Genomic DNA, 13,996 nt, shown 5'->3' on the forward strand with positions numbered 1-13,996 from the left:
AAGGCCCAAAGATAAGTATCTATTTCAGAACAGAGTAGTGTGTTGTAGCTGTTAAATCTATCGGCAATGGACCATGACGATGAGACATGCTCTATGCGCTAATCTGTAATGGAATGAACAAAAGTAAATGATATGAAAGCGAAAGATGGAAAGAGATCAAGTGAGAGATTGTTAGATTGATCTCTAACCTAACTGGACCCAACGGCCCAGTTGGGCCTTTGATTCGCGCCCTGATCGGGGACGCCCAGCCCACCATGGCTGGAGGGCCCCTATCACCCTGCGCTATAAAAAGAGGTGGGGGCCGGCGGCTCTTATCACGAGGTTGATCTGAGCTAACCTCCCCACCGACAAACCCTAAACCCGATCTAAGTGAGGGGCGCAGCCAGTGATGGGAAGCCACCAGCCGCGCCACCACCGGATTCCACTGTCTTCACCGCCGGTCGCCACTGCTCTTCACCGCCCGCTTCCCCGACCATCGCTGCCCGTGCGCAGACTACATCGACGAATGTGATGGAGGCCTCTGGATCTACTCCCTCTATGGTGTCAGGTTCGTCAGACCTCATCCACCTCCCTCTGTTCAACAACGAGTGTCCTAGGTCACTGATTCATCATGTAGCCCCTCGGATCTATCCCTAGTATGATCTCCAGTTATAACAGTAGCCTGATCTCTTCGTCGTCGTGATTGTGGAAGGCGACCAGCACGTAGGGCTCGTCGGCCAGCGGATGCTCCTCCACTGCAGCATCGTCGTCGCCGCCGCTGGCAGCAGCAGCAGCGAGCACAACAAGCGTGAGGAAGAGGAGGAGAGCGGCAAGAGAAGAACGTACCCCCTCCATGGCCATGGATCAGCTAGCGTTTGGTGAGCAAAAGCAGTTTGCTGTATGTATAATAATGAAGTGACGAATGAACTTGGCAATGAAACGTACTCCATGTTTGTTTGTCAGTCAAAAAGGTCCCTGGGGTTTCATTTCTTTCATCGTAGCTGGCCCACGCCCACCCCGGTCGATCAACCGCCTTTGTACTGTGCCTCGCCTATCTAGCTCTAATGCATTATGCCTGAGTGGTCAAAATGCTCCAATAAATACCAGAGTTTGGTGTACGGTGTACCTGTTCATATATAATCATGAAAATGTAATCACATATTTATGTGGTTGCATGATGAATTGATGATTATATTGAAATAAAAACCTGCTGCTTACTGCTTGCGTCGAGGTTAGCTCATTCCAGGCCCAGGAATTATTCCAGGTTTACTTGCTTATGTACAAATTAAGCTAGCTGTTTCAGCTGAATTGTTTCCAGGAAGTAATTCTCTGATAACCGAACAGGCCCTAAAGAATTTACTGATGGATGCAAGAGATTCCTTAGTTCAAATGATCAACCAGACCAAATGCTCACTCCGGTTATTCAGGTTCTGTTCAGGGCTGCACATGTAACAGACCGACATAGATTTTTGTCGTTTGGTTTTGAAGCAAGTTAAAATCCGACTTGTTAACTAAACCCTTTTGTCTAATTGTGTGACTCGATCACATGTAGATGTAGGTCGTACCCTATTCAAAATTTACTGATGGAAGCAAGTTGGACCATGCAAGAGCCATGCACTGGGCATGCAGAACGACATGTCCCTGGGATGCGGCGGAGATAGATGGCACCATGCATGCAAAAGATTCCTGGGTCATTTCCTTTCATCTTAGCAGGCCCACCGCCCACCCGGTCGATCAACCGCCTTTATGCCTGCGTAGCTGTGGAACGGGACTCTCTTTGTTAGGAATTGATATTTTGAAGTAAAAATACCCTCTAACACAGTACTACATAAAACTTAACCGAGTTAGGAAAAAATGATTAACCGAGGCGGGCATCCCATCTGCCTCCACGCAAAGGTCACGGTAAATCCGGCCTTAACGGAGGAGGTTGGTCGCCCACCTCGGTAAATCAAATAAAAAAACAAAAAAAAAATTAAAACCCGTGAACAAGTCCATCGAGCCCATCCACGGGCCACTGCCGCCGCAGCTGCTCGCCGGTGACAACATCCTCACCGAACCGCCGGGATCTGGCCGCCCATCACTGGATCCAATCACCCGCCGCCGGATCCGGCCTCCGGCCACCGGATCTGCGAGCAAGGGAGGGTATGGGAGGAGCGCCGCTGTCGGCCCACGCGCGCTCCATCGAGGAGATGGCCACCGGATCCGCCCCGAGCCTCGCCGCCACCGGATTCTCCCTCGCTGGTGCCGGTGAAGAAGACGCCGCCCGGATCTGCAGCCACCACTGTTCGCCTAAATGGCCGTTTAGCCCGTTTACACGCTGTTTAAACGCTACACGGTGGCACACCGTTTCCGTTTAATTGGTTGTTTTGACCGTTTAAATGACCGTTTTTCCCGTTTAAACACCCGTTTTGCCTGAATAATGGGCTAAACGGTAGGTGACCGACTGTTTTCTAGACGCCACGAGCCCGCCTAGGGCGCCCCCGCAGCACCCTCGACGGAGAAGGGAGGGAATGGGAGGAGCGCCGGGAGGGGAGGGGAGGGGAGGGGAGAGGCGTGGCGCCGCCGTGAAGGGAGGGGAGAGGAGGAGCACCGAGAGGGAAGGGGAGGGGAGGGGAGGAGCGCCGTGAAGGGTCGGGCACCGTGCGCCCGTGCTCATGAAAACGGCGGGGTCTGGGCTCGTGATTCAGAGAGGTGAGGGAGAGGAAGTGAGAGAGGTGAAACCCTAAGTCACTGTATATATAGTCAGGGTGTGATATCGGGCTGATTTGGGCTTTTCTCATTGCTAGTGGGCTTGGCCGGCCCGCCTCCAAAAGTGGGAGTATTTTTGGAGGCGGGCCTATTATAATGCCCGCCTCGGTTAATGGATTTAACCGCCTCCATAAATCAATTTTACGAGGCGGTTGATTGTAACCGCCTCGGTTAATAAAAATGACCACCTCGGTTAATCCCAGGCATTAACTGAGGCGGTTCAAATGCCTGCCCGCCTCCGAGGCTATTTTCAAAATGCCTTGCATAAGTTTTTTTTTTGTAGTAGTGACAGCTTCTTTAAGTAGTTATCTAAATATAGCTATCCTCTATTCTGGATTTCTCGCTAGCCAAAGATAGATAGTGAAAATAACTCTTTAGAGTGTGCACACGATAAACTATTGGAGAGATGTGAGATATATATAGAAATCAATTTTTATGCAGATGACTCTTCAAATGATGATTTGGAGAGTGAGTTTTAGAAAAACTCTAGGAGATGCTCTAACATTATGTCTGAGTGGTCAAAATGTGACTTCCATTTCCAATAAGACCAGAGTTTGGTGTACCTATTCATAATCATGAAAACGTAATCACATATTTATGTGGATTTTTTTACAACAAACGGATTTTATTTCGACAACATGAAGTTGTTAGCATTACAGAGTCCAGAAGTGCATATTGCAGTGCATCTCTCAACGTGCACTGGTTTACATGTGCTGAGTTTGAACAAGCACATGACAAATTTGGAAGAGTGTCCTGCATAAGCTGGAGTGCCTGTCTTGCCAGTGTGTCCGCAGTTTGATTTTGACTCCTTCGTATCTCTTGAAGGTTCTTGTACCGGGTGTAGTTGATGAACACCTGAGTCAGGTGTTTGATTATATATTTATGTGGTTGCATGATGAATTGACGATTTCTATGGACTATTGGGAAAACTGCCTCTAGGGATGGGTGTCTCTACAAATAACCATGCATTTATTAGGCCGTCTCCTTGAAGCTCCCTAATTCATTTGGATTTTATTTTGGCTCTTACATGAAATTCAATTCAAAATTTATTTGAAAACCTTTCTAAACAAAAGGAAAACATTTTTCAAAGCCTTCTAGCCGTGTAGGCCACTTCCTGCTCATACCCTTTCCGCTGGTTACTTGTCCGTCCCTGTTCAGCTTTCTCAGCCTCCTTCCCAACCGGCTCTGTTCTCCGTCAAGGACCATGGGATTAAGCGACACCACCGTTCTTCCTTCCCTACTTGTTATCACCTGACAGGTCATAAATTTCCACACGCTCCTATCGACTGCCTCAGGCATGGATGAATAATTAATCTATGAAGTTCCATTGGATTCTTCCTTAATTATTAATCTTCTACTATTTGAGAACATAGAGTAGTTTCTATGCATCAATTATGTTTGATTCAATTTTCCACCTAGACTTTGTGAAGATGACCCCAGGAAGCCTAGCTTAATGCATACTTCTTATTTTCTTAATGATCGTCTATTCAAAAACGGAGAAAGTAAAGTATGGACATAAGGATCATTGTACCTCCATGTTAATTTCTTTCTTAAGAATTATAGATGTCATTTTTTTTGGGGGGGGGGGGGGGGATAGGATTATTACAATATATATTTCTCTCCATCCTCAAATATAAGTGATCCAATGTTCAAAATTTGTACCGAAATATAAGATATTATGGATTCTCGACCCCTTCTCTCATCTGTCTTTTTTAGAAAAATACCATAATTCATTTTAAACTTGGTGTCATCTAAAAAGTCAGTCAGTAAAAAAAGAAAAAAAGTAACAACTTAGGTACTCTCTTTATCCTTATTTTGTTTGAAAATCACTTGAACCCCTTATTATATTTCAAGACGAAGGGAGTACTAGTTAGAAGTATTATGGCAATGTTTAGATCTTATTGTTATAGTGATTCTAGATGGTGATAACTGATAACTATGGTAATCACTACTTTGTGATCCAGAATAAGAGCATGAAATAAGATACAAAGTCACAATGATAATCACTGTGTTTGGGCTGATAATCTTAATTCTACGAACTAAAAGTAGTCTAAAAGGATCAAGATGCCTAAGAGGGGAGGTGAATTGGGCTAATTCTAAATTCTTTACAATAATTAAGTCTTACACTTAGCCCACTTCACCCCTTGTGCCTAGAATGTATTTCTAGTGTTCTACCGCACAAAAGTTTAGCACCCTAAGTTCTAATCCTACTTTAGCATGGCAATTCTAGGAATGTAAAGACATGAAATGAATTGCTCAAATGTAAATGCTTAAAGTAAAGAGAGGGAAAGGAACGCGGCGATATTTTGCCGAGGTATCGGAGAGTTTGCCGAAGTAAAGCAGAGTCCGGTGCAGCGTCCGATCGCCCTTTTTCAGCATTTCTTCAATATTCCTTCGCGTTGCCTGTTCCCAATCAAGTCCCAACTTTAATAAGACCCAAATAAACACCAATTGGGACTGATGTGAGTGACATCTCTAAAACCCTCAAATTTTTCAAAGTATTTTGCCTTAGGCTATAATTCTTTTTAAAAAATATGCAATAAAAGGGGCGAGGAGCAACATGTGGTCACACAATAGGGTTTTATGATCAATGGAAGCCTCAAATGCTCTCCCTATTTGTGAACAAACACAGCGGATGCTCAAAAGATAACCGAAAAGAAATGACAAAGCAACACACATGCATATGCAATGTAATACTTGAAAGCAATTCTAGTTGCTTGTCAAGTTTGATCCAAGGTTAAACTTCTTCACACGCTTTTCGGCGGTTATCTTAACCATGTTAGACAAGCCCTAAGTGCATTACTAAAAATTAAACATGTATTATATTACAATACAATGCAAGGGATAACACAAACTCATTTTCTAGTGAAGTTACTAAAATCAAGCACATTGAGCCCATTCCTCAACCGACAAAATGTAGCCTCATCTAGCGGTTTAGTAAAGATATCCGCCAATTGATCCTCGGTCCTTACATCTTCTAGTGATATATCATTTTAGCAACACGATCTCTAAGAAAGTGATGGCGGATATCTATGTGCTTGGTGCGAGAGTGTTGAACCGAATTATTAGCAAGCTTTACCGCACTCTCATTGTCACACAAAAGAGGTACATTTTCTAGAACTGCACCATAGTCTAGCAAAGTTTGCTTCATGTAAAGAATTTGTGCACAACAAGCCCCCCGCGGCAATGTATTCCGCTTCGACGGTGGACAAAGCCACACTATTTTGCTTCTTGGAGGTCCAAGACACTAGTGGTCTACGAAGCAAATGGCACCCTCCGGATGTGCTTTTTCTATCAATTTTGCAACCGGCATAGTCCAAATCGGAATAGCCAACTAGTTGGAATCTAGCTCCTTTGGGATACCAAAGATCAATGCTTGGTGTGTGCTTAAGGTACCTAAGGATTCTTTTAATAGCAACCATGTGAGCCTCCTTAGGACTAGCTTGAAATCTAGCACACATACACACACTAAACATGATGTTGGGCCTAGATGCGGTCAAATATAACAAGCTACCAATCATAGAGCGGTAGAGAGTTTGATCAACCGATTTACCTCCCTCATCTAGGTTGAGATGTCCATTAGATGGCATTGGTGTCTTGATTGTCTTACATTCATCCATATTGAACCTCTTGAGAAGGTCCTTGGTGTATTTGTCTTGAGAGATGAAAATCCCTTCTCTCATTTACTTGACTTAAAAACCAAGAAAGAATGTAAGCTCTCCAATCATAGACATCTCGAACTCTTTTGACATCAATTCACCAAATTGTTTGCAATAATCTTCATTTGATGATCCAAATATGATATCATCAACATATACTTGACAAATAAAGATCTCTCCATCAAGCTTTTTGGTGAATAGTGTGGTGTCGACCTTCCCAATGGTGAAGCCCTTCTCAATGAGTGTGGCAGAACCTCCTAAATTATAGGGCCCACATGCACCTGTCCAACGACTTCTGACATCTATGCATATGTTCCTGGTAACTTAAGAAGACTGTCGGGTGTCCTCGGGGAACCCCGAATCATCCATGATTTCCGAGCAGGATCACCATACAGAGTCATTGCAGTATTACAACATTTATTCAAATATAAGTACATCAGAGTAAAAACAGCGGAAGTCTTACAATAACATAATTTATAAAACAGTCGTTTCAAACCTCTTAACTAAGTTCGATGATTATTACAAAACGAAATAGTGGAGTGGCATTATAATATAACATAAAACACACAAAGAAACTGCCCTGCCCAAGGGCCACACATTTACTTCTCATCGTCAGATTGAACAATAGTCATGCAGCAAGATCCAAAACAGATCTGCTCATGAGGCTCACCTGCAACAAGGGTCAACGAACCCTGAGTACAAAAGTACTCAACAAAACTTAACCAAAATAAAATTGATAAAACTCAGGAATGCAGTCTTATGGAAATCAAGGTAGGGCTTTAGCAATACTCAAAGTTCTTTTGCGTAAAAGCTCTTTATCAAAATTCTTTATATCAACATTAACTTCATAAGTTCATATACAAAGATGACATGATCCATATTAAGATCATGAAACTTCATAACCAACACCTTCACTAACCATTCTCAAGTTCCAATTATTAATTCTACGATGATGAATAGTGAGTTGAGTCTCCTTAACCGAGGAGCAACGACGATTCGAACCGATTATAACCCAGCTGGGAATTCCAGACCACACGACATATGCAGGTCCCTGACCTACATATACCAACCTACCCTCGGATCCTCTAAACAAGAACGGGTCCGCGCCACCCGAGAATACAGTACTCCACCAATCCAGCCCATGGCCACGTGGGTACACGCTATTCCCGCCATCTCTCCACTCCCAGTGCGCGAGTAGCCATTCTCGTAATAGAATAGCCAAGTTAAGGCTTACCAGAGTATGTGGTTAGTACTACAAATTCTCACCTCATGCAATTCAACAACGGACGTGTCTTAATCGACACAGGTGGAAAGAACCCGCTCACAAGACCTCCATGTCTTGTGGCTCACACACACCGAGTCCGCCCGGTCTAGATTTATTACTCCACATTCCCATATCACATGTTAACAGAATTAACCAAAGTTCCATTTAAAGTTCTCAGGTGACAGGTAATCACTCGACTTTCATCGTTCTAAGCATAGCGAAGCAAACTAGGCATATACGAATTTAAAACTGGTAATAGGGTGAATATGGAATAACAAGGTTGGTAATGCACAAATTTGATTTTCACTTGACTCCTAATCACTTAATGCAGTAAAGAGAAGCGAAAGCGAAATCAATTTGTAAAATACAAGGTAGGGTTGTATGCATCAGGGGCTTGCCTTCGTTGACGGAAAAGTCTGATTCAGGAGTCGCACCACAAGTATTTGATCCGGCCTCAATAGACGGATCAACCTCCTTCGCAACTTGATTAACAACTACGTGTTCACCTTCGTTCACTACACGTAGTAACAATGCCATGTTTAACATGATGCGGAATACGAAACATGATGCTCGATGATGGATGCAAAAAAATTAACAATTCGAATACAACTTTCCTTCGCGGTACAGTTGCAAGCCAACAACTATTTAAACATTTTTGTAACACTTACATCAATTGCCAAGGATCATAATAACTAATGACCCAAGGACACCACTCAATCAAAATTTCAAACAAAACCTAAATCATCAAAGGTTACTATTTGCTTTTATAAATTAATTATTTAATTAAAAATTATGAAATAAATCAACTTATTCCAATTGACTTCAGAATTTTTGTACATGTTCATTACATGGTAACTAAGTGGCAAAACAATTTTCATAATTTTTGGATATTTAAATAAGCCTAGAAAAATCATGGAAATCCATTTATTAATAAATTGAGCAATTTTTATCACATTCAAAAAGTATTGAAAAACAGTATTTCATATTTTTCTTAAATATTACACATCACATAGAAGTCACTCAAAAATTTTCATAATTTTTGGAGCTCTAAATAAATCTATACAAAAATAACAAATTACATCACTATTCATTCAAAGCTGAAAATAGAAAAATCCATTTGAACGCTGAGTCACTGACATCGGGTCCCATCTGTCATCTTCTACTTCGCGCGTTGACTACGACAACGACGGCGCTGACCGGGGCAAACTCGCCGACGATGAGACCTACGGCGACGGCTAAGGTCCCAAAACGTTCACATTACCACGGCGCACCGAATGGATACACTAACTAACTCAATTACTACACTGAACAAGCCAGACGCCGGCCATGGCAGATGCGGGGGCACGGCGGTGCTGCGCCGGCGACGTGAAACCAGTAGAGCTTAAACAAAGGATCCAGGAAGCACCAGTAGCTCACCCCGAACGCGTTGAAGCAAGAAGCGAGGTCGGAGAAGCAACGGAGAGGCGTGACGACGACCACGGTGATCACGGCGGAGCAAAGATCGTCGGTGAGGAAGAACCGGTGACTGCAGTGAGTAAAATGACCAGACAAGGATGGATTAAGCACCACATCATCAAGATGAAGATGTAGGGACAACAAGCAAGGACAACAGCTCACCGGATGACTCTAGCCATGCTGACACGCTCGCGGCGGTGAGGTTGCCGGCCGTGAGGAAGAAAGACGTGGACAGCGGATTCTCGGCGAAATCAGTCGACCACAGTTGGCTGGGTGGATGCGCAAGAGAAAGACGGAACTGGAACGGCCTTCACCGAGACGGCAACGGCGCTAGGGAGATGATGCGAGCTCGCCGGAGCGATGACAACGACGACGGCGGTGAAAACAGAGGAAGAAGAAAAACGACGACGACGGCGTTTTGGTACTTATAGCGCGGCTCAGAAGCTCAAGGAAGCCACAACGGAGCCGTTTCCACGCCAGCGCGACGCCAAAGACGGCCATGACGTGCCTGGAACGCCGAAGAAGGTCGCCGGCCATGTAGCTACGGCGGTGAACACTGTTCACAGTAATTACAAGTTTGCCATTCGCCAAAATTCACAAATTACTCTCAAATTTTCATAACAACTCAAAAATCTCCAAAAACAAAAGTTGTTCAAAATCAAAAGTTCTACAACTTTGCTTTTATAACCAACCCCTAATTCGGTCTAGATTTTGAAATAAACTTTTGAATTTGAATAGGGAAATTTACCGAATTACGCCTTTTTGAATTGCTCCAAATTTTTCTAAACAACTTGAAAAACTCCAAAAACAAACTTTGCTTAACTTGTCAAGCTCTACATTTTTGCTTTAAGGCTCAACCCCAAAATGTGCTTCAATTTTGAAATGGGTTTTCAGGGTAGGATTTAATTATCACAATTCAAGGTTTTTCGAAATCTCAATTCAAAACCGAACATTGAATTCCATTACAACCATACAAGGTAACACTCATAACATAAATGTAAACTTGTTTGAGTGAATGCATATCAAAAATTTCAATATGATCAAATGCTTTGCAATGCATATGATGACATGGCAGGTTTTAGTGTTTAAAACACCCGGGGTGTTACAATGAGGAAATCCCGAAGGCACTCATACCAAGCTCTTGGGGCTTGCTTAAGCCCATATAGCACCTTGGACAACCTATAAACATGATTAGGATATCTAGGGTCTTCAAACATGGGAGGTTGATTAACATAGACTAGTTCATTTATGAAACCATTTAAAAATGCACTTTTAACATCCATTTGATATAATTTGATTTCATGATGCGATGCATATGCAAGGAGGATACGAATGGCTTCAAGTCTTGCAACCGGTGCAAAGATCTCTCCAAAATCCAACCCTTCAACTTGAGAGAACTCATTTGCAACTAGTCTTGACTTGTTCCTCACTACAATGCCTTGATCATCTTGCTTATTGCGGAACACCCACTTTGTTCCTATGACTCTTGCTCCTTGTGGTCGCTCTTTAAGAGTCCAAACTTCATTACGAGTGAAGTTGTTCAACTCTTCATGCATGTCATTTATCCAATCCGGATCTTGAAGAGCTTCTTCTACCTTTTTAGGCTCAAAGCAAGAGACAAAAGAGTGATATTCAATAAATGAAGCAAGTTTTTTAGAGTGAGTCATTACACCCTTTGAATGACTCCCTATGATGTGATCTTGTGGATGTGCTTGTAGTAGAGGTGAATTTCTTTTATCAACCACTTGAGGGGGTAGTTGTGGAGCATCAACATCTTGTGCTTGTGCCACCATTTGATCATGAGAGACATCAGTATCTTTATTTTCTACTCTCTCATCTTTATCACCATCTTGTGGCACATTTGATGAAAAAGGTGGATCAATCACTTGTACATCATCTTCTTCATCTTTGGGCTTGATGTCTCCAACCAGAATGTTCTTCATGGCCTCCCTTAATGGTTCATCACCTACATCATCAAGATTCTCATGTGCTCCTTAGGAGCCGTTAGATTCATCAAATTTCATATCATATGTTTCTTCAACCAAGCCAGTGGCATGATTAAATACTCGATATACTACACCCTTGAGAGTGCCAAGAAGAGCAAGGTCCTAGTGAGGTGATTGTGATTTAATAATCCAAAAGAGAGGCCTCATTAGTGAAAGCAAGAGTAGCAAAATGTGCATCCACCCTTCTCATTAGGCTTGTCATGGTCAAGTAAGAGTTTGTGCTTGTTACTCTTGGTGATCACCATCACCTAGATGGCTTGGTGGTGATTGGGAGCTTGGTGATCATCCGGCGGAGCTTGTGGATGACCCAACTCAAGTTGTGAGCGGTTGTGGGTGATTCACCGCGATGGAGTGTCGAAGAATCAACCCGTAGAGAGCACTTGATCCTTGCACAGATCAAGGGGGAGCTACACCCTTGCGCTGGTGCTCCAACGAGGACTAGTGGAGAGTGGCGACTCTCTGATACCTCGGCAAAATATCGCCGTGTTTCTCCTTCTCTCTTTACTTTAAGCATTTACTTTGAGCAATTCAATTCTTGTCTTTACATTCATAGAATTGCCATGCTAGAGTAGGATTGGAACATAGGTTGCTAAACTTTTATGCGGTAGAACAATAGAAACACTTTCTAGGCACAAGGGGTGAAGTGGGCTAACCGTAGGGTTTAATTATTGCAAAGAATTTTAGAATTAGCCCAATTCACCCCCTCTCTTAGGCATCTTGATCCTTTCAGGCACAAGAAGCAAGATCCCTCACACAGGAAGAATGGGAGTTCAAGAAGTATCTCAAAACAAAATCCATGGGGATCGTAGCTACACATAAATCATGAGCTCACCAACACTCAAGGCTAACTTGGATTCGGAAGGGAGACACCAACATGTGTTTCTTCCAACTGCATGCAAACATGAGGAAAAAGAAATCATTCATTGCCACCCCGAATGGAGACTCGGGACCGGTCATCTCGCAGGAAAACAAATCGGCTCTGGCTTTCAATCATTTCTCAAACCTGATGGACTCTCCAAGTATAAGAACCAGAGCAATTAATTGGGAGGATTTAGGCTATGAACACCATGATCTGGAGGATCTCGATGCACCCTTCACCACGCAAGAAATTGAGGTTGTAATCAAAGATATGCCATCTAAAAAGGCGCCCGGTCCTGACGGATTTATAGGATGCTTCGACAAGAAATGTTGGTCAATGATCAAAGACGATGTGATACAGGAGATTCTTATCTTCAGCTAGGAGAGAGACGTTGGTAAAAACGGTGCTCTCCTCTCAACCAATCTACCATATGACGGTGTTCCCCGAACTCAAATGTCTTATAAAAAGGATTGATCAAATGAGAAGAAGCTTTCTTTGGAGGGGAGAGACGCCTGACAAGGTCTATGGAGGACATTCGAGCGTCAACTGGCCTACATCCTGTCAACCCAAGATTAAGGGAGGGCTAGGAATTCTAGATTTGGAACGTTTCGCACGAGCGCTTCGCCTACGTTGGCTATGGTTCCAATGGCGCCAAAAGGAAAGGGCATGGAACAAATTAGAACTACCGTGTGATGGCCGGGACAGGGACTTCTTCGCTGCATCGGCGATGGCAAAACGGCCAAATTCTGGACTTCATCGTGGGTGCAAGGAATGGTGCCTAAGAGCTTTGCGCCAACCTTATTCAAGAAAGCCAAGAGGAAGAACGTCACGGTGCAAAAGGCAATACATGACAATAAGTGGATTTCTCACATCACCCTAATCCTGACAACTGCCGAAATTTAGGAGTACGTCTGACTGTGGGAAGCTGTACATCAAGTCTAGCTTGACGCTAGTAGGGAGGACAGTATAATATGGCACTTGACGGCAGATGGAGAGTATACATCCAAGAGTGCATACCGCATTCAATTTGAAGGGTCATACAGCAAGCTACGGATCATGCCGATATGGAAGGCTAGGGCTGAGCTGAAATGTAGATTTTTCGCGTGGACGTTGCTACATAAGAAGATTCTCACGGCGAAAATTTTGATAAAGAGAAATTGGCCAAATGACCCTATATGCAAACTATGCGGAGTTGATCTAGAAAACCCCACGCATTTGTGCAAGGGTTGTCCCTTGTCAAAACAAGTATGGTCCATCTTGAAAACTTGGTTTGGGCTCTCAGCAATCGACACAGTGGGAGACAATGGGTCGCTCCATGGCTACTGGCGCAGATGCAGGCTACGGATAGATAAACCTCACAGGAGAAACATTGATGGCCTCATGATCTATTTTTGGTGGAACATATGGAAAGAGAGAAATAGAAGAACTTTCCAAAACAAAAGCTTGCAGCCAAGGGAGGTGGCATTCTTATGCTTGGAGGAGATCGATCAATTCCGGTTGGCCACAAGATCAAATGCAGAAGCTCATCGGTAGCATTTATTTTTTCCTCTGTTCCCTTTCTCTTTAAGAGTTTCTACAGGTTTTGTTTTCTTTCCTCAGTAGAATTGTTTGGTCAATACGCCTTTTGTAGAGTTGAGTCTGTTGTTGAGGTTGTAAAAACGTTGTAACACCTTTTTTTTCCTTTCTACCGTCTAATAAAAATCCAGCAAAAGCTTTTTTTTCTCGAATACGCACGAGTGTGCATATCATTGTATTAGAAGAAAGAGTTTATAATACAAGAGTTCCGCTCCCGGCCGTTAGTTTTTGTGTACGCTACATTATGAAAAACAATGTTCCTAATCCATGTCTATCTTGACGATGTCCTAGCCTTGCGCCAGCGCACGTAGCCCGCATGCTCCTGCCTGAATCCATTGGTCGGCTTTGGCCTTGATGATGTGCAGTAGGTCGCCGACGGACGATGTCGACTCCTGGAAACATCTTGCGTTCCGTTCCTTCCATAGTTGCCAGGAGACGAGGCCGAAGAGGG

This window comes from Miscanthus floridulus, chromosome 15, assembly GCF_019320115.1.
Source record: "Miscanthus floridulus cultivar M001 chromosome 15, ASM1932011v1, whole genome shotgun sequence".
NCBI classification, from domain to species: domain Eukaryota; kingdom Viridiplantae; phylum Streptophyta; class Magnoliopsida; order Poales; family Poaceae; genus Miscanthus; species Miscanthus floridulus.